At 41.3% G+C, this 25,961-nt stretch overlaps 1 long non-coding RNA gene across 1 annotated transcript in view; it reads right to left on the reverse strand.

The window, feature by feature from the left end:
* Positions 1-19: 19 nt before the first annotated feature.
* LOC127183755 (uncharacterized) overlaps positions 20-25,961 on the reverse strand; it is a 50,302-nt gene continuing 24,360 nt past the window's right edge. The window contains exons 2-3 of the long non-coding RNA XR_007830055.1: positions 1,655-1,746; positions 20-42 (exon numbers count right to left, since the gene is read on the reverse strand). This is a non-coding gene — a long non-coding RNA (uncharacterized LOC127183755). The remainder of the gene's footprint in view (positions 43-1,654; positions 1,747-25,961) is intronic.

Genomic DNA, 25,961 nt, shown 5'->3' on the forward strand with positions numbered 1-25,961 from the left:
AAACAAAACAAAACAAAACAAAAAACAGATGCAATCTTGTCCCTGAAAAAAAAAAAAAAAATTCAGGTAGGAAAGAGTTGATCTTAAAATAGTTTCTTGAAAATGAAAATTTTCAAAATGATAACTGCAAATGAAAACATTCAGAATATGAGGTCATTTTTTATTAACAAACAGCTTAAGAGACAATAAGTGGCTTCTTTTTTGTTTGTTTGTTTGTTTGTTTTTCAAGACAGGGTTTCTCTGTGAGGCCCTGGCTGTCTTGGACTCACTGGGTAGACCAGGCTGGCCTCAAACTCAGAGATCCACCTGCCTCTACCTCCCCTTAAAGGCTTGCACCACCACACCTGGCTGACAGTGGATTTTTTAATAATAAAGATACTTTTAGCAAAAACACAAAATCCACTCTTGTTATAAAACTACCATTTAAAGGGGCCACAATGATGGCTTGGCAGCTAAGAGCACTTGCTTTTTGCAGAGGACCTGAGTGTGCTTCCCAGCACATGATGGGTCACAAGCACTTGTAACTTCAGTTCTCGGGGATCTGACACCTCTCTGGCCTCCAGGGACCTGGTAATGCATGTGATATATATACATGGGGGCAAAACACTCGCGCCATAAAACTTAAAAGGCAACTCTTAAAAATAAATAAATAAATAAAAAGACCACTGATTTATCAATGGAAATAAAATCATTTTTGTCAGGCATATAATAATGTGAGGTACAATTCCATAGTCTAAGACAACAGAAACTCAAGTGACATTGATTTTCTCTAAGACATGATATTCTGAATGATATTTTTTTAAAGAGATAAGATATTATAAAGTTAATCTATTTCAACAGACGAATTTTGTTTGTTTGTTTTTGGTTTTTTCGAGACAAGGTTTCTCTGTGTAGCCTTGGCCATCCTGGACTCCCTTTGTAGACCAGGCTGGCCTGAACTCACAGTGATCCACCTGCCTCTGCCTCCCGAGTGCTGGGATTAAAGGTGTGCGCCACCACCACCCTGGCTGAACAGAAGAATTTATATTCACAAAATTGCATAGTCATTAGCATCATCTAATCGTAGAACATAGCACTCCAATAAGAAACCCCTAACTAAACACTGAAGGACGAGCCTCTAATTCCAGGAAGAGTATCTGGAATAAATCTGACTTTAAAGAAGCACATTCTTTGTCTGTTGTTTGTTTGAGACTGAATCTCTCTGGACCACAGACTGGCCTTGAACTCACTACCGTGACTCACAAGCTGGCCTTACATGTATAGCCCTCACTGCATCCCAGGGCTGGGAGCTCAGGCGTGTGCTGCCACGTGCACAGAAGAAGGGCAGTTCACACGACACTGTGACCAAGTTATGTCTTCTCAGTACACAGAACAAAAAGCGGAATGAAAGCAGACATCCAAAACAGGGAGACACTACACTGGGCAGAGGTGTCATGAGAGCTCTTCCTCAATACATTTTTTCTAAACTGTAAGTCAATAACACTTCCTGTATGGCTCTTCCAAGAAAGCACAGAAGGCACATTTCCTAGCACCAATCTATACTACACAGTAAGAGCAGAAATGCAAGTGATCCTTTTAATGCTCACATTCTTATTAACTGTTCTCAGTGGAGATGCCTGTTAAGGTAAAAGAAGAGAGAGACTTGGTCATTTACTCATCTGGGTGAAAACTATTCTGCATCTTACTTCATGACATGTGGATTTTCTTCACCGTTACATCTGGGCATCTACTTCTTGATGGCCATTTCTGAAACACAGGAACCGTACATAATTGAGATTGTGACTCATTATAAAACAATACAAAATTTAAGAACAATTAACTACATTATCATGATCACTGAGGATATTAATATAGTTAAAAGAACTCCTATTGAAAATATTATCAGGGCTAAGAGTTATGTAAGATTTAAAAAGAAAAAGCTGGGTACTGTCCCACAGGACCAGAATGCTTCGGCCCTCAACACCTTTGTCCCCAATGGGTCTTATAGTTCTTGATTGTGATTTTAAAACTGGAACAGCCGGCTGTGGTGGTGCACGCCATTAATCCCAGCACTCAGGAGGCAGAAGCAGGTGGACTGCTGCGAGTTCGAGGCTAGCCTGGTCTACAAAGTGAGTCCGGGACAGTCAAGGCTACACAGAAAAACTCTTGTCTCGCAAAACGCAAATAAATAAATAAATAAATAAATAAATAAATAAATAAATAAATAAATAAATAAATACTGGAACAAAGCCAGGTGTGGTGGTGTACACCTTTAATCCCAGCACTCAGGAGGCAGAGGCAGGTGGGTCTCTGTGAGTTCGAGACCAGCCTGGTCTACGAAGCAAGTCCAGGACAGCCAGGGCTACACAGAGAAATACTGTCTCAAAAAAATAAAATAAAATAAAAACCGGAATAAAAGAGATACAGATAGGAAACCATAAAACTACCGATTCATTACTTATTTACCCATTTTACCTAAAACGAAAGCCCAGGAAGGGGACTTCTATTCATTTTATTTATTTATTTTAAGCACTGAAGCAACGGCTATCATGCCAATGGTGTTCTGCACATTCATTCAAGAGTGAATAGGCTGATTATTAGATAATCCCAACTGATGAAATGCCTGAGTACTTTAAATATCAGACACCATTTCTCCCACAGACATGCCACTAATGCCAAATACACCATTATTACCTTTTCTTTAATAAACAAAAGACAACAAACACATATTCTTAACCTCAGAGCCACAACAGAAGCCTGGGCAACCTTGGAACTTAATCAACTTCACCTTTGGTAAAGACTCCGGAGAAGAGCTGAATATGGGATTTTTGTCAATACCAGGGCATGGGATGTGCAGATGTTTTTTAATTAAACATTCATATTCTTTGGGGTATTTTAGAAATCATTAGGAATACAAATCTTCTGTAGGAAGTGAAACGTTACTACTCTGACAGATCTCAAGATTAAACCCAACAATTCTGGCAGTTCCCACTTGTCATGCCATCACTGGATGACAACCCACAAGATGCAGTGTGCTTGGGCACAGTACGCAGGCAGAGGCGGGTGGGGCTCTGCGGGCTTGAGGCCAGCCTAGTCTACAGAGTGAGTCCCATGGTGAATATAGCCAGAGCTACACAGTGAGACCCTGTCTTGAAAAAACAAAAACAAACAAAAATGCTGTTTGTGTGTGAGCCTGTGCACATGTGAAAAACTTGGAGGAGTAAGTAGCTTGAATATCCCCACACAAAACGGAAAGAGCGACAACTAACTCAAGTCACTTTTAGACGATAGTGGAGAGATGAGGAAGAAGAGGAGGCACTGCTGACAGCTCAGCTCACACTTGATCTTGTGCTGTCCTGATGAGTGTGGCTGGCTGCTTGGGTGCTTGGTTGAATTACACAGAGTCTTGTAGGCTCATTTGGAACTCAAAATCCTCCTGCCTCATCTTCCTGCACACTGTGATTAGTAGTACATGCCACCAACCCAGGCTTTAGAAACATATTTAAGATAATTACAAATACAAAATAAGTTGGTGAGATGCTCAGCTTAGATAAGATACCTGCTGCCAAGCCTGGTAACTGGAGTTCAGTCCCCAGGACTACATGGTAGAAGAAACAAAACGTAAGTTTTCTTCTAACCACCGCACAAATGCTGTGGCAAACATGCCCCCCCCACATACAAGAAAAAACAAACAAACAAACAAACAACAAACCCTACTAAGTCCATTTAGTGTTGCATTCATGAATTTGGCTTTGGAGCTCATCACTGTGTGACAAAACGTTTCCTGGGGAGATACTAGACACGTTACTCACTCCAGATAGGGAGCCCACAACCACCAAAGTCCAACTTTGTGGGCCACGAGTTCTACTGGGGTTACTTACAGGGGTGTGAGTGAGGGGCTACTGAGGAGCAGAAACAACTCAAAAGACAGCAGCTCACCAAGCTGGGAACCTGGAGCACACTGCATCGCTTGCAGGCAACTCAACAGGCTGTAGAGTGTCCTTTCCAAGTGACTTTGCTCTAGATCTCTCCCAGCCAGCTCAGCTGGTTTCTGTCTGGTCTCAGTTGTCTTTCGTAGCTTATCTTGTCTGAGTCTTCTTTGCAGCCTGTCTTTGTTTCTCTCAGCTTTTATTGCTTACTCTGGCAGGGAACGGCCTGGTGAATCTGACCAGCTTCAAGGACTATTTCAGTCTTTGCCATCCTACTGGTTCCCTGCAGGATAAACTGTCTCAATCTTTAAGGAAACGGTTACATATCACTACCTGGGACTGTATAATCTGGCAAGGGGGCTGATCCCTAGAAAAGGAATTTTCCCTTGCTGAGCAGTTGCTAACTGTGTATGGGTGAGCTCCATGAGATTTCTCCCTGTCAAAAGTTTGAGTGTTGATTGGTGAGGTAATGTTCAGGTCTTGTTTACGCAGCCATGTTGTTGAAGTTTCATGGCTATGGTTTCTTTGTCTCAAAGACTCAAACATGGGTCCAAAGAAATGTCTCAGCAAGTAAAGGAACTTGCCAATGGCTCTGAGTTCCGCCCAGAATCTACACAGTGGAAAAGGAGAGCCAGTTCTCTGACCGCCACATGTACCCCATGACACACTCACCCAACCTCATTGCCCCACACTGAGAAATAATTATATGCATTTTTAAAAAAACTACATTCTTATTACAAATACTGACAATTAGGTGATATTTATCATCAGGAAGATCCAAACAAAAATCATGGAAGTAAAAATTCAATAATCATATAACATTTAGAGTATCCACAAAAACTCGTGATTCATTTCATAGATATCTATTACTTGTTCTCTCCCCTTAAATGCCTTAAGGCAATTATTATTCTACTGTAAACCACAACATAATAACCACATGGATTGGACCACTAAGTACATAAAATTCGTGCTCACTTTAGAAGCTGCTTGGGCATAAGCTTCATGTGAAAAGCAATATGAGCCCAGGCCAGCCAAGGCCACACAGACAAACCCCGTCTCGAAAACAAACAAACAAACAAACAAAAAAAGAAAGCCGCCATTGAGAAAGGCCGACAGCCACTGACAGACAGACACTGTGCTGAGGATGTGGAGAATCAACTCCAGGGTCTCACAGAGCTTAAAGTGGCAACTTTAACACTCAGCTACATACCAACTGCTACAGCCACACTCAGCACATGATCCGTGCCATGTGGACTTCCCAAGCTCCATTATTGCAGCATCTCTGCACCAGCTCCCATCTCCTCCTTGCTGGCTTCAAGAAGCAGCAAGACAAGCAGTTTTCAACAGAAGGTCAGAGGGTGTCATCCTCACTAAACCCTTCAGAGAAGTAGGTTTTCAGATTTTCAGACTTTGTGTCTAAAGATCTTTGTGTCACTTTTTAAAGACCCAGGGCTGGAGAGATGGCTCAGCAGTTAAAGAGCACTGGCTGCTCTTTCAGAGGACCCTGGTCTGTTTCCCAGCACAGAGGCTCACAGCCATCACTGATTACAGTTCCAGGGATCCGGCAGCCTCTTCTGGTCTCCCTGAGCGTCAGGCATGCATATAGTGCACAGATGCTCATGCACTCAAAAACACTATACAAACATAAAAAATGTTTGTAAGATTCTTATGCTCCCAACTTCAAACAACTAATGACGACATTGTGTACCATACTGTTTTTCTTACTGTTTTGTTTTTAATCTGTGGCACAGCCCCACAAAGGAGCAGTTCAGAATTTTAATCAAATGAGCACCATTAGGACAACTCCCAACAGAAAGGACATTCCCTTTCTCCTATTTAAGTGTTTCTGTTTGTGATTATACAGTTTCAAGTTTCTCAGGAGTTCAACTGCTTCAAATTTATTTGTTATCTTTAGGCATTGTGGCCACTAGAAAGAATCAAAGGAGCAGCCGGGCATGGTGGCACACACCTTTAATCCCAACACTCGGGAGGCCAGCCTGCTCTACAAAGTCCAGGAAAGCCAAGGCTAACACAGAGAGACCTTGTCTCAAAAAACCAAAAAAAAAAAAAAAAAAAAAAAAAAAAAAATCAAAAGAGCACATGAACCCTTTTTGTTTGCTTGTTTGTCTTTCGAGACAGGGTCTCTCTGTGTAGCCTTGGCTGTCCTGGACTCACTTTGTAGACCAGGCTGGCCTCAAACACACAGAGATCCGCCTGCCTCTGCCTTCCAAGTGCTGGGACTACAGGCACATGCCACCGTTGCCGGCTGTACATGAACTCTTAACATGACCAAATTAGATGATACTGTAGGAATGTTTAGTCTTAATATTTTTTATTTAAATAAATAAACTCTCTCTGGGCTGAGGTCTACTTGGGCTTTTTAAGTATCATGTGACTGACAAGCTTGAGAATTTTAACAGATTAGCCAGGCGACAGAGAAGCCCCCAAGTATGGCTCAGTGATCACATATAATAGTTCCTGAAGACCAAATCAAATACACCCTGTCTCTAGAACTGTCCCAAAACTTCTGCCAGCATACCTTTCATCTGAACAACCTATTTTCATTTAAAGTTTACAAAGCTATTATCATATAATTTAAGATGTGAAAAATAAAGGCAGACTATCAGAAACATAACCAGCAAGGCCTTCCAGAGCTAGACAACGGATCTGACATGAAAAGCTGACTTGGGGAAGGAGGCGGGGATAATCTTAAAACATTTTAAGCAGAAATAGCCTGTTATCTAGAAATCAGACTCATAAATTCAACTATCTGAAAGATGAGTGACAGGACCAGCAAAATGGCTAAGCAGGCGAAGGCATGCGTGTGCCTGAGACTTGCACTCACTCCCCTGGACCCACACGGGAAACAGACCTGACTCCTCAGAGTTGTCCTCTGACCTCTCCATGTGCCTGTGTCGGTGGGCATAGTTACACACACAATAAATAAATGTAATTTAAAAATGTGAAAGACTTTTAATAAATTGGCCTTGTTACTAATGCACTCACTATTTGGAGAAAATGAAAATTCCTTGGAAAAATTATCACTATGACAAAAATTATGCCCTTAAACATTAATGTAACTTAGCTCTTTGCACAGAGGAGAAATGTAACAGAGTTATCAACTTGAAGTTGCCAGATGACTTATTAGAAATGCTAACTTTCAAATCACTTTTTTCCTGGCTTATCAACAAAAACTCTCAAGCCAGTGTGTGGCCGGTTAAGGTTGAGGAGGAGACAGGAAAGGAAGACAGACAGAACTCATCCTCAAGGTAACAACTATAATACAACCTAATTAAAATCCAGATTTTTAGTGTTTTTCGAAAAACATGTTCAAATCACTGAAGACAATGAAATGGTCTGTGTGGCTTTCTTTATATCAATGCCTGAGGCATCATTACTAAGTGCTTGCGTTATACTTTCCTTAGGGCTTTTAAGGGAAATGATTGCATATACAGTGTCCATGGGCTCTTGAAAGTCGAACAGTGATCCTTATAATCAGCAATTGTTTGGTCTTCCTTGCTATGAGCACTTATAAAATGCGGAAATGTTCTGTTTTAAATCTTTTGTTTTGTATAAACATCCTGCCCACATCCTAGGCCACTATACAAAATGTACTTCTAAACAGAAAATATTATTACGTCTTCACTGTGACCTATTTAGAATATCAAGGTACAAACTTCCCAAGTTTTCTTCTAGGCCTTCAACAGAACACACAGATGTACACAGACCTAAATATGCATCACCAGAATCTGTGATTTTATTGTTTTTCATAAAAGTGAATGCCGTGCCTAAAATATTCACTCTGCAGAAGTTGGCCTCAAAATAGACGTAGCTTGTGTACTATCCAGTGAGTTGTTACCTGAAGCCAAAATACTCAGTTCGTACATGTGTCCTACAGTCTGTCATTTACTCCATTAACTTTCATTGCATTTTAAAATTAATTTATTGAGACAGGGTCTCGCTATGGAACTTGTCATGACTAGGCTGTCCTCACACTCAGAGATCTGCCTGCCTCTGCCCTACAGGTGCTGGGATTAAATGCATGTGCCTCCATGCCGGGATGGTTTTTTGTTTGTTTGTTTTGTTTAAGAGCTTTATTTGGTTTACAATTTTGAAGACTGAAATCCAAACAGTATGGATACGGCTCTATAACATCTCTAGGGAGACATCACAAAAAGAAAAAAAGATCACATGGCCCAGGAAACAAGGAGTAGCAAATTCTGCTTTTTCAGTACAGCTCTCAGGAGAACTACCCAGAGTCCCACATTCTAAAGAAAACAATTTCCAGAACCTAATTATCCTGCATTAAACCCTACCTCTTCCAAAGGTTCACCGCCTCCCCCACACCACACATTGAAGACCAACAACCTCCTATGGGTCACTGGGCACACACAAACCAAGCACACAAGCTATACCTGACACACCTTTTGTCCCTCAATTCCCTAAAGATAATCACAGCCAAAAGACATTCCACAGAAATTCCATGGCTCTCCCCACCATACACTTCCTTCACTATATATCAGTAACAAAGCTATTATTCTATCTTTAAATAACACACGTGAGGGACTAGAAGAGACGGCTCAGCAACTGACAGCACTGGCTGCTCTTGCAGAGGGCTCACACAGGCTTGGCTCTCCACAACCACCGGAAACTCCAGTTCCATGGGGTCTGACACCCACTTCTGACCTCTGAGAGTACCCGGGCATATGCATGATGGAGGCAGGTGCGCGCGCGCGCGCACAACACACACCCCTTTTAAAAAATTAAGTATTTTAGAGGGCTGGAGAGATTGCTCAGACATGTAATCCTAATAATATATATACAAAATCTATTGAATACAGCTTGAACTGGGCCCAAAACTTTTATAAAAAACTAACAGTCCTCAAATTAAAATTTATAGCCTAAAAAAGAGCAGGTGGTGATAGGACAAAAGGCACAGTATACTCAGGATAAATGTTAATACTTAAAAGAAAAAATTACTTTTAATTTCACAGACATTTTCCTTACATCAACATTTCTCTAATGGCCAGTGCACATTTGCGGCAGTCCACAAATGCTAAGCAGAAAAGGACACTCAAATTACTCAGTTTTACAAAAGTTATGCTAGCTATTTCATCACAAGGACACACATTGTTATAAAGCACTGGCTTGGTGGCACAGAAAAGTTTGCAGGACAGACTTGTATTAAAGCAGTTTAGTGACTGTGTGGCTTCTGAAGAAATGTGTAAGTTTTACTGACATTGTAGAAAACCTTAACTTATTGTTTACTCTAGGGAAGGCATCGATTCAAGCCTAATAAAATAACAAACACGTAATGACTTTCCTAAACCAGGACAAAGAATTTTATTGTCGTTCAACCTAACAGTAAAAGTAACCAAAAAGTATTTTAAATGCTACTTGTGGGACAGCAGGTACATGTTCCCTTTCTTTCATGAATATTTGTCTGTGTGTGTGTGTGTGTGTGTGTGTGTGTGTGTGTGTGTGTGATGTGAGCGCTTCACCTTAGTATCGGTCACTCACCTTCCTTGCGCCCCATGTAACTCAAATTCATGCCCAGATTTCCAGAAAGACAGCATGTGATTATAGACTGGGCCACATTATTTTTAAAATGTTACAAAATCAGAAAAGGCAGCAGAAATCAGGCTGGGAAAGCTCAATGGCAGAGCACTTGCCTAGCATGCACTAGGTTGATACACATGCCACAAGACAAACTAAAGTACTCGATGTAATGTGAACAGAAGCCAGGCATGAAGACGCACACCTGCACACCAACTCTGAAGTACAGCAGGAGGGCTGGGAACTCAGGCCAGCCTGGTTACATATGGAGTCCCATGACCACCTGGGCTGCACAGGTGAGACCTCATCAAAGCCACACATTTTCAACTTAAAGTTCATAAGCACACATGCCATACACAAGATCTTAATAAACATAGTGGACTCAGCCTGCAGGCTTACTGAATTTATTTGAAGCACGGGAGGCGTTTTTTTGTTTTTGTTTTCTTTTACAGTTTTTAGAGAGATATATTTTTTAAAACTTTATGAATGTTTTGCTTGCATGTAGTTTCCAAAGGTTGTGTGTGGACTGACATGGGTACTGGCATGAATTCTGGTCCTCTGAAATATATTAGCTCTCAAGTGCTTAGTCAGCTCTTCAGGTCTTAAAAGATTTTAGTATCAATTTTAAGCATATTGATTACAAAAAAGGTGTTCAGCAAGTAAAAACCAGGAACACCTGAGACCATGGGCTTTGGAGTCAGCTTGTGAGCTCTGAATGCATGTCACAACTCCGCTGTCACTAGCTGTATGATCTTGGGCAAATCACTTTCTCTTACCTCCTTTCCTCTAGAATGATTAGTTAATATTGCTGGTGTGTGAGAACGGCATAGAATAATGCTTATAAAAGAGCTGGGCGTGGTGGGGCACCCCTTTAACGCCAGCACTTGGGAGGCAGAGGCAGGTGTATCGCTGTGAGTTCAAGACCAGCCTGTTCTACAAAGGGAGTCCAGGACAGCCAAGGCTACACAGAGAAACCCTGTCTCAAAAAACCCCAACCAAACCAAACAAAGTTTATAAACACTTAGCCTGGCACACAGTGAGAGCTCAGCAACTACCCAAAGCACTGGGATCCATGAGCCACTATCACTCTGTAGTTATTTTGAAAGGTCAAACACGTCCCCGTTCTGAGATTTTTACCCATCTGATGATCTCAGAACACTAAGTATTTCGCACATTTTACCACACACATGTCTATTGCAGACTAAGCGGGGCCAACTGAGCAAGAGAAGTAGAGCACGTGTTCTCACACTAATGCTGGCGCAATTATAACAAGGGCAAGTCTGGGGCAGAGGTGGCAGCATTTGGTCGTCTCGAGCCAACAGTGTCACTGGGGCAGGATGTGGCGTCTGCCTGTCTCTGAAGCTGCCACTGGCATCTACAGGGACCCTTGTGCATGTGATTCTGGGCACTGTTGCTGGCTGCTTGCCCTGATCCTGATTCAATAACCCTTGTAACAATACAAACCACTGTGTTCTCCCCAAGTAATCTTTAAACTGTAAGATATACTTAAATTGGTTTTTCCTACTCCAAAAATTCTGGCACACATCGAGTAAATGTACCATGCACTCTCACCTTCCCCGGCCTCCAGCAGCAAGAAAGGGGGAGGAAAATACCATTTTCAATTTCTTTAAAAAAAAAAAAATAAATAAACAAATAACCACAGAAAAAATACTGTCCACTTTCAACCTATGGGTTATCTGGGGAATTCTTGAAACTTTGTTTTAATAATAATAAAATATGAGCAATTTATTTCCTAATTTAGAAAATGATATATTTCTTTTTTTAAAAAAAGATTTATTTATTTATTATGTATACAGTGTTCTGCCTGCATGTACACCTGCACACCAGAAGGGGGCACCAGATCTCATTGTAGATGACTGTGAGCCACCATGTGGTTGCTGGGAATTGAACTCAGGACCTCTGGAAGAGCAGACTGTGCTCTTAACCTCTGAGCCATCTCTCCAGCCCCCAAAAAGGATATATTTCTAAGGAATATTATAAAAAAAGAAGTAACAGCAATAAAAACTGCAAAAAGAGCTAACAAAAATGATCCCAGGGCAGGTGAGATGGCTCAGTGGGTAAGGGCATTTGCTGCCAAGCCTAAATGCAATGCCTCGGGCTCACATGGTGGAGTTGTCCTGTGGTCTCCACGGGTGTGCCCTGTTAGCCAGTGTGGTGGTTTGAAAGAACCTGGCTCCCATCGGCTGGCAGGAGTGGCCCTGTTAGGAGGTGTGGCTGTGGGCCGGCTCTCTTCTCGCCGCCTGCGGATCAACATGCATTACCCTCAGCTCCTTCTCTAGCACCATGCCACCGTGTTTTCCAACATGACACCTTTGAACCAATTAAATGTACTCCTTTATAAGAGTTGCCGTCGTCATGGTGTCTCTTCACATCAATAGAAACCTGAACTGAGACAAACATAAACAAAGTGAAGCCCATTTAAAAAAAAAAAAAACAATTATTCCAGCATGTCCAGCTAATAAGTGTATTCCCAGCGGATATCTTTCTGGAAGGAGCTTTCCATCTAAATGTCTATAATGAAAGACACACACACACACACACACACACACACACACACACACACACACACACACACACCTTTAACACTTTCTGTCTTAACAAGTAACTCAGTAAAATATCTACATAGCACCAGTTGACCCCTCTGTAAGCATGCGCAGTCAGTGCGGATGGCTGCAGGCTGGCACACCTCTTCTGTTCTGCAGCTCATTTCACTCTAGGTCTCCACTGTATTTCAGGAATGTTTCCTACTTGATGGTATGGATCAAAGTACAGGCACCGGTTCTGTATAAAGAGTAACCTCAGGGAGGGAAGTCTCAGGAGCTGGTAGCCACACAGAGTAACCTGTTGGCCAGGTTTTCATCGTCACGGTTTCTATTATCTGTGGTCAGTTATGGTCAAAAAATACTAAATGAAAAGTAAGCAGTTTAGCAGCCATTACAAGTCTCCCCCATTTTGGCCAGCAGGCTACTAGAGGTGGAGGCTGGAGCCTCTTGGTAAACACCCCTAGCCCAATACTCGGTCACGTTCAGAGTAGTGTGATGGACTCTCATCACGGTCTGTCCTGCCCCGTGAGAATCATCTCTTTGCACAGCACAGCCATGGTGGGAATTCGCCCAGTCTTTAACTGGGCTGACACAGCCGGGCAGTGAGTCACACTGAAGTTAACGAACGCCACATGGCATTAGGTAAGCATGTAAACAAAACAAAGCAAAACAACAAACCCAGGCAAGAAAATGCAAACTTAACTTTTCTGATTTGTGATAATTCATAAATCCATGGACTTATCCATAGAGAAAAACTGTCAAGGAGAGTAAGAACTGTCTACTAAGTTTAAGATGTCATGCCCCTGGACCTTCGGTACTCTCTCACTGGGGAACAATTTTAAGCTAAAAACAACAAAAAGGTTTTTCTGTTCAAAATTTATCTACCTTATTAAAAGTCATCACCACCCATCAGGAAAACACTCCCTTGAGTTTGGTCACTTTATGCTAAAAGTAGTGGGAGTTTTACTAAGGCGATAAAAAGGAAGCAGTTGCAAACTCATTTTTAAAAAATGAGTTAGGTCTAGGTTAGCCTTACAAACTAATTGTATTTGCTTTACGTGAGGCCTAGATAGCAAAAGAGAGGCCTACGGCTGGCTCTGAACTACTGCTCTATCATGAGGAGTGATCACACTATGCAGGAGCAATCAAAACACGTAAGCAAAACTAGAGTTAACAATCTCATCAAAATAAGGTACAGGAGCAAAAAGTGCAGACAACACAACTGTGTACATACACACACAAAAGTGTGTATCTAGAGAAAGAAGAGCAAACCACAAGTGCATGCTGTTGCTTCCCCTCTTCAAGGCTAGCAGGGGCACAGCTGACAGCTCTGTAGTCGGCATGGCCTTAGACACTTTGAGGTGGCCATAATAGAGCCATGAGCATTGTTCACACTAAATAAAAGCACACCGTTCCTGGCGTTGTTTGCCTGCAGCAAGGCTGTGAGAAAGGGATGAGCATAAAGAGAACAGCAACGACTTATGCCCTGTCCACTGACGCCCAGAACAGAGTCCTCGCCGCTAGTGGCATGCCCACTTTACAGAGTCACAGACGTGTAACCATGTCTACGTCATGTCAGATGTAACACGGTGCATATTTCTTCTCTCAATTTAAGTTACTATCTAAATGTCATGATCTGCTACTGTCTATGATTATCATTTCAGAGCACGAGAGCGTAAAGGTGCCAAATACTTTAAATACTAGTAAGATTTGGCATTTTACTTCTATTTTTACTCAAATTCTAAAACTGCCGTAGGACACAGTGCTCTCACAAAGCTGAGAAACGTTAAAGAGAAGGCAGTGCCAGTGAGCACTCAGATGCACTCACTTCAGCCTCACAACACTACTTGGTAGGTGTGATTTTCTGAGGTAAATAAACTGAAGCACAAACAGGCTTTAGAAACAACGACAACGATGCTATTTCTATGCCATATCCCTAATTCCAACATGGTTCAGATTGACAGTACCAAATGAAAGCAATAGAGACAGCTTTGGGCAGCTCTGGACAGTCACCAGCGACTATGGGCAAATGCTTCAGGAATACAGGGCACTCAATAAAGTGGTGCGTTTGCATTTGTTTAGCAAATATGTATTGTCATCATAAGCTGAGAACTGCATCAGAATGTGGACGTGTTACCCAAATCTTCAGAACGGAGTCCAAGAAAAGGAAAAAAAGAAAAAGACAAAATAACCATATAATATAGACATCTAGTATACATAGGTAGATGTAAAATCCAAATAACAAAGGGAATTGCTCTCAGGGATCTAGAGGCAGAAGAAGGAAATGCCCTTGCCTAAGGTATTTGAAGCCGTGAGAAGGAAAACCTTACCTGTACCTCTGTTTTGCCTGAGGTTGGTGCTGGGAGGCTTCCTCAATTGCTCTCCCCCTTGAGCAGGAGCTCACTGATGCAGCTGGTCTGGCAGCTGCAGTGGACCCTGCCACAGACCGCCTCACACCTGCCCTCATTTACATGGGGGCCAGGGATCTCAACTCAGGTCCTTACACTCTAGTGGCTAGAGCTACGGTGAGTCAAACATACCTAAATCCTAAGAACCAAAAGAAAGGGGGTGGTAGGCCTTAGTCAAGCACCTTAAATTTTTCCTGAAACCTTACATTAAACAAATAAAAGGCGGTCTGCTGAGATTAAAGGTAAAGGCCCTCGCATACAGGCCTGACAACTGGAGCTTGAGCTCAGAATTCTGCGCGCGCGCGCGTGTGTGTACGTGTGTGTGTAACACACACTCTTAACATGGGATAATTACCTGAGAAATTATGGACAACTCTTGGGTCAAATGAACACATTTGACACTTTGTATAGTTAAAACCTCATTTAAATGTGAATGTCAAGTGATACAACTGAAAGGTCTCCTCACTCATGGAAAAATATACAAAGTACTAAATATGAGGAAAAAACAGGAAATAGTCTTATCTGCAAGAACTGTAGCAACTTGCAACTTTTTAAAAGTCACATTTTTGTGGGCACAAATTCACCAACTAAATATAATCTAATTAGCATACTTCTACAGTCTAAAACAAGAACCTGATTCCAAAAAAAGAAAACACTTCAAAGCACAAGATTAAAACCACAAACGACATCAGAATTTATTTAATTTTCTTTCAATTAACAAGGCTCTTTTCATATAGAAATAAAAACTGTGTGCCTGTTTACATTTACAGCAGTATTAACAGAGGATGGTGATCCATGACAGACTTCACTTATCAACTGCAACAATGGTGCAAAAACAAGGAATTATTACCAAATTTTAGGGCATCAATAATATTTTATATCATTTTTATTGTGACAAAAAACGCAGTCAGAGAGTAGCAACCAAAGAAAATCTCAAGTAGCCATCACTGAGTGCCCATCATGTGATGGGAACATAGAGAGAAATGTGTGAGACAAGAATCTCCATCAGCCGTCCTGAGGTCTAGCAGTACACAAGGCTGTAGGAACTCTAAGGGGGAGAGGCTGGGGGTGCGGCTCAGCCATGGAGCACTAGCCTAATACTGGCCATAGATTTTATTCCCAGAACCAGAGGAGGAAGAAAGACAAAAGAAAGGAGGGGGAAAGAGGAGGAGGAGAATGAAGAAATCTGACACAGTGGCTTGAGGAGTAATTCCAGCACTGCAGAGTCCTGAGGACTGCTCCAAGTTCAAGGGCAGCCTAGGCTACGCAGGGTGAACCAGGCTGCCCAGGCCTACACAACAAGACCCCATTTCAAAAAGTAGTAGAGAAGTGCGGGAGCTGCCAAGTGCACACCATAAAAATAACCCATGAGCAATACAAAACAGCAAGGCAAGGGAGAACCAAACTATGTCATCAATCTGAAGGCAAAGACAGTAGAGGGCTTGAAACAGAAACCAAATTCAGCCCCACACTCAGTATAAAAGCATTCAAAGAGACAGGAATGAAAATCAATGCGTGCTCTCCCCCCCCCCCCCCCCGTTCCCCCCCCCCCCCACCTCTCTCGGTTTTGTTTTGTTTTGGTTTTTGGTGGTTTTTTTCAAGACAGGGTTTCTCTGCTTAGTCTTGGCTGTCCTAGACTCACTTTGTAGACCAGGCTGGCCTCGAACTCACAGCAATCCACCTGCCTCTGCCTCTGAGTGCTGGGATTAAAGGTATGTGCCACCACTCTTGGTATCAATGCTTTCTTGCTCTATAAAGTTTTTCATAATGAAAAATATTGGGGAGAACGTATATGCAAAATCAAAAAGAAAAAGGTAAATAATCTAAAAAGAATTCCAAGAGAATTAAATACATTAAAAGAAAATCACTCCTAATATAAAAAGTACTTAACAATAATATATCACACATTTCAATACATATTCCAGCTGGATCACACAGACCTACAAGATCTTTGGAGGAGATCTCTTGCCAGAACAGCCATGTTCTGACTTAACATTTTGCTACAGCTATATTATATGCTGTGTGCATATGTGCAAATATGTTAGTTCATATACATGGACACACATGTTGAGAACAGAGGCTGGCATGGGGTGTCTTCTCTATCATTTTCTACCTTACCTATTATTTGTATGGTTGCATGTGCATGTGTGTGGACTACAGCACACATGTGGCAGTCAGGTAACCACTTAGAACTAGGTTGTCTCTTTCCTCCATGGGTTCCAGGAATCAAACTACGTCATCAAGCTTTTGTAGCAGTCACTGACCTGCTAAGCCACATGCCAGCCCAAAATCTTACTGTTCTGAGACACAGTTTCTCAATGACCCTGTAACTCACCAATTCAGCAAGCTCCAAGAATCAGCTTGTCTCTGTCCTCTTAGTGCTAGGATCACAGGTGCACACTACCACACCCATGTTTTTATGTGGGTGCCTGGAAACTGAACACAGCTCCTCATATTTGCCTACCAAGCACTTAACCATCTGGGTCATTCCCTCAGCTGGCCTTGTTTTTAGATGTGAGTACGTGTGCCTGGGTGCAGGAGGGGAAAGAGTTAGAAATGGAGTCACAGAATGCGCTCCAGCCTCCTGGAGGGACTGTGGTGTGATACGAAACCAAGTGCCTGTAGCAGAGGAGCACAGATTAGTGCAAGTCACTACACCCCTCCTCTGAGCGGTCTTCCTCCCGCTGCATCCAAATTATATTTAGTCTCCAAAGTCACTGTAGAAAAAGTCCTGAAGGTTAGCAATCTTTGCACGTGATAGTGACGGTGGAGGCAGCGGTGTGGAGGCAGCGGCAGGGGCAGTAGCAGGAGTAAGAGAGAGAAGAGTGAGCCAGGTGTGGTGGCACAGGCCTTTAATCCCAGCACTCGGGAGGCAGAGGCAGGTGGATCCCTGAGAGTTCGAGGCCAGCCTGGTCTACAAAGTCTGGGACAGCCAAGGCTATACAGAGAAACCCTGTCTCAAAAACAAAAAATAAAACAGAGAGAGAGGGGCTTGGGGGGGGGAGGTGGGGGGAGTGAAGGAGGGCCTCCTCAGCCTCAGGGGCCACAGCACTGCTATAGCGGTACAGAGTGTGGGTGACTGGGATGGCAGTAACAGGACGACACAGCACTGGGGTAGAGCACCAATACAGATCGTCACATGACTACAGTAACCACGGGGAAGAACATGCATAGCTCTGCAAACTGTAATTTCAGGACATTTACTTAAGCAACACTTCCACACACTGTGTGTGCCAGCAAGTGTCTGAAGCACGGTACGATTCATTTAATCTCCTTTATGACATAGGTACACACTATGTCTGGTAGATGAAAATATTAAGGCACAGAGACTCTTACCCAAGTTACACAGCTAACTAAGTGGTAGAAACAGGAGTCAAACACAGTAGCCTGACCTCAAAACTCACGCTCTTAATCACTCTGCTAAGCAGTCATATAGTGTGGATACACAACTGTGATTTTCAGTATACACCATTCCAAATGTGTTAGAGTAATAGCTAAAATTTTATTACCAGAAGAATTATATTTGGAAGTAAGAACAAATCAGCACCAACTGGTTATCCAATAGCAAATGGTCAGCCCTGAAAACATATATACATACAAATAACATTATACTTAGGTTACATTTATATATTTAAGGACACACACACACACACACACACACTTAAAGAAAAAGAGGCCATACATTTAAGAGAGCAGGGGGGGGGGGTTACATGGAAAGGGTTGGAGGGAGGAAAGGGGAGAAAGAAATTATGTAGCTATTTTATAATCTCACAAAAATTATAAAAAATAAAAATCAGGTATCTAGAACAGTATTTACTGCTCATATTCATAAAATCAACCATAAGCAGTAACATTTGCTAAGGTGCCTCACAGATCAGATAGAATTTTATTTCTAATTCTGTGAAATGCACACATACACAACAGGCTTTTATGTATGAAATTATTGTTAAGCAATGTGATATACCTTCAATGTACCTTTTGTAAAAAGAGGCTCTACCAACTTCTGCTTAGCATGAATTTTTATGTATTAGATCACAACTCTTGTTGCTGCAACCACCAAGTTTTATTTACTCTAAGAGCTGATTACAGTATTAATGGTTATTTAATACTACCTAATAAATTAATACTATTAATAACGAGCAGATTTATTAATGTTCCCCACTAAAGCATATATATCAGGTCTTCCCAAATTTATCAGCGTAATTTTTTGTAGCACTATTTTAAAATCCTTAGCAGAGTGGAGACTTTATTAAAAATTGATATAATTTTATGGAAGATCTGAGATCAAACCAATTCAGTGTTACAGGAATCAATTACAGCAACAAAAGCAAAATTCCCTCTGGGGATACAAGACAAAGCATCGAAAACAGAAAGAAGAGCTTCCAAGACTTCTGGAACTCTTATTACAAGTAAGACAATAAACTAAATTTTGAAATAATTCCCAGACGTGTTAATATTAAAAGTAAGTTCTCCATGAAGAGAAAATTAAGCAAAATAAGCATGTCTTACCAGCCAATTCAAACAGTGTTGGGGTGACACAAAAGACATCTGAAGACAACTTTATTGTCTTATAATTTCTTAAAGCACTAAGAGAAATTTTATGTTAGTATAAAAACAACAAAGAAAAAATGAAAATAAGGAAAACTTAATGAGACACTTCTCACACCAGGTGACTGCAAGAGAAGCCGGGGGTGTGGGCTCAAGTGCAGAAGCACTCTTGGAGTCCCACAGTAAAAAAGGTAATCATAAAATGAGGGTCTATTTACTATGCTTAACATGTAATGAGTTTATATCATATTTTTCTGTACAAATAGAACAAAAATTTTCTTTCCACTATAAATACATAAAAGGTTTTTGTTGGTACAATTTACTATGCCTATTCTCAGCCCTAGGATATTTTTGTACCCAGTCTCAAATTGGAACTGGGATGCTATCTGTCCTCAAAATGCTGAATTACTGGCAGAAGAACAGCTCCATGTCTAATAGAACTTGTATGCTCTACTACAAGTCTTTTTAAGTGGTTTTCTCATTTGGATGCTAACTAAAACAACCTGTACATTTAAGCTATAAATCATGACTTATGAGATATACTGTTCACTGATACAATGGGTCAAAACTTGTATCTATTACAAACAATGGTCCTGTTGTTTTTTTAGCACTTTATCTTATGGTTAAACAAATTAATTCCTATTATTTATACATTTTATTTTAAGAAACTAACATGCCAAAGCTAGCTACATAATAAATACAATTTTCCTATCACTGAAAAAGCAGAGAAATGTTCAACAAAACTATGCTTCCAAAACAGCATGCCCAAACTGTCTACTACAAAATGTAGCCATCTTGCTTGCCAGGCTGCCACCCCATCTCAAGGCTTGTCCACGCAGTTCTTCGGCAGCCTCTAACAGGATGCCAAGATGCCGCGTAACCTGCTTCACTACTTCTCATTATGCAGGCACTTGGTAACTTCATATTATCACAAGAAGGGCAAGTATCATTCCGGGAGGTCTTTTGGAAGGCCAGGAATGCTGGTACGTATATGTAAGTGTAACATTTAGGAGGCTGAGACAGGAGTTGGGGTCATGGCAGAGGTGGCAAGGTCATGGATAACGTGGAGTACAAGACCTGTCACACAACAATGTTGAAGAACAAGCACAATCACACTGTCCTGTTAGATCGTGCCATTCTCCGCTCCCATATGCTGCTGTTCGTCTCCTGCTAACTCACTATGAGTTACTCATTATCAAAGGCATGCAAACCGGAGAACAACAATGTACGCTCAGTCATCCATCTCCAGAGTGTCTTGGATTCCATCTTCCATAGACAAAAAGGGATGACGTCAGCGTTTGATGAGGAAATGCAGCCAGCAACTTTATTTTAAGGAAGACAGAAACACAGGCAAACCACAGGCGCATCCATATTCTCCTCGCAAACCCATTTAAGCGAGCAGAACTTTACTGTGTGCTAGTGTTAGTTCACACATGTGCAAAGAAGTCAGATGTTAAAACTTCATTAACCACTCTTCAAAATTATTCTCTATTCCTAATCTACAACAAAATTTTCTCAAAGACAGATTTAAAAAGAATAAGCATTCTTTTCAGAAATTACCCATATAAAGGATGATAGTCTAAGCTATGTTTACATTGCTATCTACAAATTTCATTTGTTGAATTAATACTATTGAATTAATTAATTTTGTAAATCTTTACCATAAGAATATAGCTAAAGTAAGAGAGCTGGAGATGCAGGAGAGCATATGCTTGCACTCGTGTGACCCTAGGGTTCAACCTCCAGCATCAGAAAGCAAAGTGGAAAAGGGTTTGTTCTGTCTATGACTACAAGTTAATGCTCACTATATGTGAAAGCTAAATTTCTCCTCTTCATTTATTTACTAGGTAAAATTTGCTAAAACAGCAAGAAACCCATCAATCTATGTGGACCAATGGGAGTTAGCAAAATCCAAATAAACGAGAATCATCAACACCTCAGAAATTTAATGTGCGTATTAACAAGCAAGAACACATCTTTATCTTTCTTTATTGAAGTTAAGATGTTGCTATGTAGACCAGGCTGGTCTCAAATTCACCGTCTTCTTTCCTCAGCCTTCCATGTACTAGGATTACATGCACACACTACTACACCCAAGCAGGATCAAATCTTGATGTTTAAATGGTCACAACCCCCTTCCCCTTAGACCTCTTTGAGGCTTCTGCAACATCATCCTGTTTTCTTGGACCCTTCTGTCTCTAGTCCACCGCCCAAACACAGAATGCACACACGTTGGCAGCACATAACAACCACATCGTGACAAAGCCTGAAGTTCTCTACTCACAGTTACTCTCATTCACATTCTCTCTCTCATTCTCCCTCTCCGCTCCCTCCCTATCTCTCTCTGGCTGAGAAGAATTTTCAGGTAATAATGCCCTGCTAAAATCTAATACCATTACTTTGCAATTATCCCTTTAATTTTGCTACTACCAACTATTTAAAGCAAGTTCTTATCAGTTTTCCACTTATGTTGCTTTTACAAAATAAGGTAAATTTTTTTTTCCAAGACAAGATCTTTCTATATAGGCCTGGCTACCTTAGAACTCACTATGTAGATCAGGTTGGCCTTGAACACAGAGATCCACTTGCCTCTACCGGCATGCACCCCCACACCTCGCCTTAGCTTACTCTCGTATTCATGTATTCCCTCTGTCTCTCTCTTTCCTCTCTCGCTCTGTCTCTGCCTCTCTCTCTCTTTCGTGTGTGTGTGTGTGTGTGTGTGTGTGTGTGTGTGTGTGTGTGTGTGTGTGTGTGTGTGTGTGTGTGTGTGTGTGTGTGTGTGTTTAGGTCACTGAATGGAACTTGGTTCGGTCCTACCATGAGGTCTCAAAGGACTGAACTTAAGCACTAGACTTGGCAGCAAACATCTTCAATGAGCCATTTTGACAGCCTACCGTTTGCTTTTAACAAAATGTATTTCACTACAAGGGTACTTTAAACGCTGGTAATAAGGACATAAGTGAGTTTTGGATAAGTCCTCTAAAATTTTATTTATTTATTTAAAACTGCGTAGCTGTGTGTTTGCACACTTGCCTGAGGAGGTACAAACTACTCCGACCAGAACCATAGCTGATTCAAAACTCACTTTTCTCTCCACGTCTCCTAATGTCTCTAATGACCCCAAATCTTAAGTAAACTCCATGTTTCAACTTAGAAAATAGTACTCAATTATCAAATTCTCTACATAAATAAATGCATGCTGTTTGAATCTTCAACTCCACTCCTGATAATGGCAGGGGCTGATGACATAGCTAACCATAAAGGTGCTCGCAGCCACACCTGGTGATCTGAGTTCAATCATCAGAGCCCACATGGTGGATGGACAGAACCCATCATTATTACAACTGCCCGCTCGGCCAGCTTTTCAAGAGCTTCTGTACCCTAGACCTAATTCAGTTCATGTTTCTGTGGCATTTCTATGGTATCTAGAATCACACTGTTCAAATAGCAGCTCCATTATTTACCAGCTTGGGCCTTACTGGAGCTCCCTGACCTCTAGCTACTTCAGCAAGGTATTTATAAAAAGAAACCTAGTAACATGTACCTCATAAAGTTGTTATACACACACCATGTAATAAAAGGATTGGTTCATAGTAGATCAATGGATAATGGTGCTGTTAATCATTTACAATCCTACACTCAACTTTGTTTGATCCTAGTTTGGTGACTGTCAAAAATACACCTAGGATCTAGAGAGATAGCTCAGCAGTTAAGAGCACATACTGCTCCTCCAGATGATGTGAGTTCAACTCTCAGCACCACATCAGGCAATGCACACCTCCAGCTCAAGAGGACCTGACACTTCTGACCTCCTCGGGCAAGTGTGCAAACACACAGCTACACAGTTTTAAATCAATAAATAAAAATTTAAAAAACAGGTCTAGATGACTCCAGACTGAATTGGCTCTAGGATACTTGATCTTCCAATTTTTAAGTATCACCTATATTTAGTAGCATTGTTTTGGTTTTGCTTCCTTATTTCCTCACTCATAAATTCAAGATCAAAATACCTACAAATCACTGGGTTTGTTGTAAAGACTGTAAGTGCATATAGATTAGAATACTACCTAACATACAGAAATGTTATCTACTGCTTACAAAGATCCGATTATATTTTATGTTTTTTTGTTTGAAACACAACTATTTTTATAAGCAAAAATAAATAAATAAAAGTAACTTAACATCACCCATAACCAAAAGTTATGCTCTGTAAAAGCTACAAGGTACTAAGTATTTTCTATTTTATTTTATTTTATTTTTTTACTAAAACACTCTATAGATAACTACACGTCAGAGTACAGTTATTCCCCACTGCGATGTGTGCATGCTTAATTTATACATGCACTGTGTAACCTGGAAAACATCTATCAAATGAAAACCATGGGTGCTTTCTCTCTACTGAGACACTTCAAATGGAGCTGCGGTTCAATGGCAGAAGGCTTGCTGAGTGTGCACAGACCCTATTCTATCACTGTCACTGGGGAGTGGTAGGAGACCCAAAGACCCTGAGGGTTCCTCTCTGCCTGCCTGGCCATCTGCAGAGCCAAGACTACCATTTAACATCCTACAATGCAGAAGATAAAGTCTGTCGCTCTGAGTCTCTCTCTCTCTTTCTCTCTCTCTCTCCCTCCCTCCCCCCCCCTCCCTCTCTCTCTGTATTTGTCTGTCTGTCTCTCCCTTCCTCCCTCCGAATCACATAAACCAAGGATGGAGATACACACTTGAGATGGAGGTAGGAGGATCAGAAGTTCAAGGTCATCCTCAGCTACTACATATTAAGTTTGAGACCAGCCAGGTTATCTATCTGAACAAACAGTAATTCCAGCTCTGTAAGTCATTACCTAAGTGGACTTCAGACTGTAGCCCTTGTGAGGGACATAGATAAAGGTATGTATATACGTGTTACACTGAAAGATGGTCAGGAGGGGAGCTGAGACAGAAGCCCGAGAGCAGTAAGCTGGAGCTGCAAAGTAAGACTTCCATCAGAGAGAGACAGCGCTGGGCTGCTCAACAGGAGTTTCACACTATAACTCACTCATGGCATCAAAACCGACTGGTTTTCCCGTATCTTCTGTCCAGAACGTTAAGGCACTTGGAGTTTATATATTTAACACAGACACAGCATTCTTAAGAATCTGCTTGTCACAACAGGATCATCTATTACACTGTAAACATTACCAAAACAAAGTAAGAAAATTTACTTTGGGCTCTAAGAAATGTTTAAATGTTAAGAGCTATCTAAGAGTAAAACAAAATACACAAATATATGCGTTTAGCCCAGGAGGCACTCAGAAAAACATGCAAACTGGTGGCAACTGCCAAGGCCACAAAACACACTAACAGGATCCAGATGAAACAAAATTAATTAGATAAAAGCTGAGGGAAAAATCATTGTTTTAATTCACAGGATCCTAGCTATGACTGCATATTACACTATGTATAATATATATAAAGGTAATAAGCAATACTTAAAGAACACCAGCAAATTCACAAATGCTATAATTTGTCATTTTAGCAATACTTGGCTAAATTTCTAATTCAGGTGATGGCAACATATTTAAACAGGCTTGTGGACTATTTAAGTGCTATTTTAAATGCATATTACACTTAATAGTTTATTGAATTCTTGACTTCCACAAACTATCTTATTACCTTAACCCTCTGAGGCATAGTAAGACGAGCAAAAGGACTAATACCCCAGTGTCTGAACACCTCGCTAAAAAGGACTGATACCCCAGTGTCTGAACACCTTGCTGAAAAGGACTGGTACCCCAGTGTCTGAACATCCCGCTGAAAAGGACTGATACCCCAGTGTCTGAACACCTTGCTGAAAAGGACTGGTACCCCAGTGTCTGAACATCCCGCTGAAAAGGACTGATACCCCAGTGTCTGAATACCTCACTGAAAAGGATTGATACCCAAGTGTCTGAACACCTTGCTGAAAAAGTTGAGCTCACGCATGTCCAAGGTGTGCTGCAAGCAACTTTTAAAATGCACAAAAGTAGCTTAAAAAGTTAAGCCAACAAGAATAGAGCATTTGTATCTAAAGCTTATATAAATATAAATATAAGACACTAGTTTTGCAAATATCAGAAGACCCTTTTCTAAAGTAACAGTGTCTCTTTGTTTCCACTGGTATCTTAATTTGCCTTTAGTTTTAAAATTGAGTTTGCCAAGACTATTCCTCTCAAAACCTCAGGAATTCCATTACTAGTTTTATGCTACCTTAAAGGAAAATAAACACATGCAAATCAAGGCAGGAGTATGCACAAAGTGTTTGCTGATGTTCACAAACAGACTGAGAAATTAGACATCTGATAGACAATGTACAGTAAACTGTTTTGTTCCACCATGGAATTAAATAGAAAGAAAACTATTGCTACTCCTTCAAGTGAGACCAACACTGGACACCTTTAAACCAACCAGCTTTCGCAGGCAGAAAGCACTGTCTAACTGTGTGTTTTCACTTCAGAGACCACCGGTCAAGAGTAGTCTTTAAAAGCCCACATGATGTGGCGAGGCATGGTGGCGCACACCTCTAATCTTAGCACTCTGAGGCAGGGGCAAGCCGATGTCTGGGAGTTCAAGGACAGCCTGGTCTACACAGCAAGTTCTCAGTTCTCCACCCCATTTCCCTTATCCTCACACTCTGGGAATCTGATGTGCCCTTACTTCTCTAAGACCTACCTAATCTCATCTCAGGACAACCCAGGAACTAGGAAGGTAGAACTAATAACATAGTTCCCATTTCTCACTTCCTCCCACTTGTATAATTAATGTATGTCAACTAGAAAAGTGAAAAGCAAAAAACCTTAACCTTCATTCTATAACCATCTCTCAATCTTTCAGCCGTAAGTCCCTCACTTCCCTCCATGGCTCCATGGGCTTTGCTGCCCCAACCACTGATAACAAGAGTCACAATGGCTCAGAAGGGAAGGTGCTTGCCACCATGCCTGATGACCTGAGTTCAATTCCCA

This window comes from Acomys russatus, chromosome 31 (genome assembly GCF_903995435.1).
Source record: "Acomys russatus chromosome 31, mAcoRus1.1, whole genome shotgun sequence".
Classification (NCBI taxonomy): domain Eukaryota; kingdom Metazoa; phylum Chordata; class Mammalia; order Rodentia; family Muridae; genus Acomys; species Acomys russatus.